Raw genomic sequence first — 3854 nt, forward strand, 5'->3', positions numbered from 1 at the left:
ACATGGCTTTAAAACACCTATTACAAAAAATTTCAGAAGTCACAAAAAAACCCAAGGTGACTATTTTAGATATCACAGGTCCTTCAACCCTTCCTTCACATGCTTTTCTGCATATTACTCAGGAATTACTTTAAAGTTCAATTAAATCACTTTTGGCAGAGAGAAATACCAATTCCTAATCACTCCTAAATCCAGATTTGTGAAGCTAAGGTCTCTCTTTTGACATTTAAAATGGTTAGTTTTAGAATAAGTGAAAGCACACACTACATATCAGGCGAAGATCACATGGAAGTAACAATGTCTATTAGGGTTAATATTTCTCTCAAAGGAAGCATATACTGAAAATAGAAGCAAATTCGAGAAAAGTTTAAATATATACTAAAGTGACATATGCAAAATGTATTATGAAGTTAAGCTCAAAAATTGTGAGGAAAAATCCAGTCTCTGAGGATGATTTGTAGGTCAACCATGTGTTTCCACAACATTCCACTGGTTGCTCCTGTCAGGCACAGAGACCTGGGAAAGATGTAATCAATCAGAAGAGATCCTGAGAAAAGGTTGATGACAGACCTGAGACTTTATTTCTTTATCTGCCAATCTTCCTTTACATGAACCTCCCATCTCCCAAACATTTAAATGGAGCTTAATACTTTAACTCAGGCTCATTATTTTTTTCATCTATTCTGATTCAATTTATTCTCTTTAAGAAAATTACCAATGATATTGATAGAGTTGAGGTCCAGCACCAAATGATGAGATTGGGCATCAAATGTTGGGGTTCAGTCATATGATGAATTCATGATGGCTTTCTCATTGCCAAAAGGTCTCTTTATTTATGAAAAGAGGTTAATGAAAAAAATACAGAAGTAAAATAGACACCAGGAGGGTAAATATGAAATAGATATGGGAGAGCATATAGTTAGCAAGGAAAGAGGTTTTAACAATTAACAAGGGAAAAGACAAGCTCCTCAGTGAAACTCACAATTAACCAGGAGAAAGGGAATATAACATGATGTAGGAGTATACCATTGGTTGACAAGCTAAATCCATAGCATATAGTTAGCTATAATAAGGAGAAAGACTCCATGAGTCATGGGGGAGGGTGAGAAGAAAGACCACAAGAAGCAGAACACCATGGCAGTCTAACCCCAATAGGGAATCAGCAAAGATGGTCTAGGTCATGGAAAGATTATTGGGGAAATTGAACCTTGGGGGGTTTAACATCATAATTTGTCTTTCTGGTTGGGTAAAGTAAAGTGGAGTTTCCCAAGACCTCCACAGGAATGAAAGTGTAAAGCTGAGCTGATAAATCTTTTGGAAAAAGAGTGGTATTTTTTTTACTATAAGTAATATCACAGTATAAGCCATAAAAGGACAAATATTGATTGTAAATGAATGTTTTAAGTTACAATCATTCCTTTTGAACCTGGAGTCATTCTAGTCAAAAAGTCATGAGATTTATAAAAGAGAGAAAATGAATCAAAGAACAGTATTTTCATCCATTTTTTATTTTTTTGTTTGTTTTCTTGTTCATCATTACAGGTTTAAAACCGATAAAAGGAGTACAAACAACTCAGTCCAGTATCTACATTTCCCATCAATTTCCCGATATACCAATGGATGGATCTAGTCCAAGCGGTTATTGTGTTCAAACACTGCAAGAGACTGACCCCTGGTGGCTGGCAGATTTGGGTTCGACACAAGCTATAGACTCTGTGTCAATCACCAGTCGAAAAGGTTGTTGTAAGGAACAGATAAATGGAGCCATGATTTTGGTGGGAGACTCACCTTACTGGGGTGGAATATTCAATGCAAGGTATGGAATTAAGATTTATCTTTTGTTTTGCACGACTACACAAGTATAATCTATATCAATTTGATTGCCTTCTCAATGCGGTAGGGTGGTGAAATAGGAAGGGAGAGAATCTGGAACTCAAAAGTTTAAAAATAAATATTAAAAACTGTTTTTACACATAACTGAGGAAAAAATAAAATGCTAAATAAATGAAAATAGATTTATCATTTGAAAGCTTGGAGGGATGGTAATACATTTCTTTATAACTTTTCAAATCTATTATTTTTGATAACAAATTTGTACATCTGTGTAAATGGAATATAAAAAGGATAAACTTTCCACAATGTCAATCTTTAGCAATGATCACATTGGCAGGAAGCCTTTTAAAAGTCTGAGTCATGGTAATACAGAGGGATAAATTATTCATCTTCAGCTGTCCTCCTGAGTAGCCTATATTCAATCACCACAAAACTTTCACAAATGTCAATATTGTTTCTCTCCAGATGCGCAATTATTCATTCCCTGGGCCAAGGAATGACACAGATTTTCAATTGTGGAAAAAAGAAAGGGAGATATGTGACAATCCTCCACCTGGGAAATCATCAGGTTTTATCATTTTGTGATGTGAAAATCTTAGGAAAAACCTGGGGTTTTTTTTCTTTTGCTAATGAGGACCAAAAGAAAACCAGAAGTGCTGAATCTTCAGTTACATCTTATAATTTTGATCATACAGAGAACAATTTTGGTGAGTCTATTTTCTTCATCACAATGAATCAGTGACAATTTTATAATATTATTTTGTTGTCTTCTAACACTACGTCTTCAAACTTTCTTTCTTTAAAAATTATTTCCAGTCCTTACTCACCTTGCTCTGTATTTTCAATTTCTTTACTTATTTCTCTTTTTCTACCTTTTTCAACATTCATACCCAGCTCATATGCTGTAAACAAACTCTATTTTTCAAGTTACCTCTCAAAATGAAATCTGTGAATTGTGATAAAGATTGTGAGGAGGCATCACAAAGCCTTTTGATAGGAGGCTAACAAAAGCATAAAGCATTTAATGGATCTTTTTTTTTATATATTTTTAGTAATTAAATATTTTTAAACATCTCTAAATATGATCTTGATATTTTTAGTCCTTTTAGGAAATTTTGCCTAGGAAACAATACATAGAATTATTTGGAATTGACTCATTTATCCTATAAGTTTTCTAGAAAAGGACCTATGTTCCATATAGCAAAAGAATGAGTTTAAAATGTACATATAAGTGATGTTTCAGTTGGTTAGAAATAACTACCTCAGTTCAGTTCATTCTATCCAAAAGTTTTCCTCATTTTCCCAATTTTAGACCACAGTTACCAGGATTTAGGCTTGAATGGAAGGCCTCCAATCTTCTACACCATTTTGCAGTTCAACTTAACATCACTCCAAGTAGCCTGTCACTGTTCTTCAAAAACTGTGCAATAAAACAAATAGAAAATGGTGTTTAATATTTAATATGTATAGGAGTGCCTGCCATCTAGGGGAGGGGGTGGAGGGAAGGAGGAGAAAATTCGGAACAGAAGGGAGTACAAGGGATAATGTTGTAAAAAAAAAATTACCTATGCATCTATACTGTCAAAAAATGTTATAATTATAAAATTAATAAAAACAAAAAACAAACAAACAACAAAAAAAAAAAAGCCTTTGCCCTGACCAGAAAAAAAAAAAAGAAAAGAAAAGAAAATGGTGTTTAAACCATAAGCCAGATGTCTGGAAGACCTGAGTTCAAATCCAGCCTCAAACACCTACTACATACATATGTATGACCATATGTTTGCCTCAGTTTCCTCAGCTGGAAAATGAGCTGGAGAAGGAAATGGCAAACCATTGTAGCATCTTTGCCAAGAAAACCTCTAATGGAATCATGAAGTTAAAAACAACTGACAAGATAATAAAAGAAGATGCATTAGGATAGATAGCATGTCAATTGAATTCTATTATAAATTCATAAAAATGAGGATGACACGTATTAGCACATCAGTGGGTGGCGGCCGGGTGTTCTGTTTCACCTCTGG

The sequence above is a fragment of the Sminthopsis crassicaudata genome, chromosome 5 (assembly GCF_048593235.1).
Source record: "Sminthopsis crassicaudata isolate SCR6 chromosome 5, ASM4859323v1, whole genome shotgun sequence".
NCBI lineage: Eukaryota > Metazoa > Chordata > Mammalia > Dasyuromorphia > Dasyuridae > Sminthopsis > Sminthopsis crassicaudata.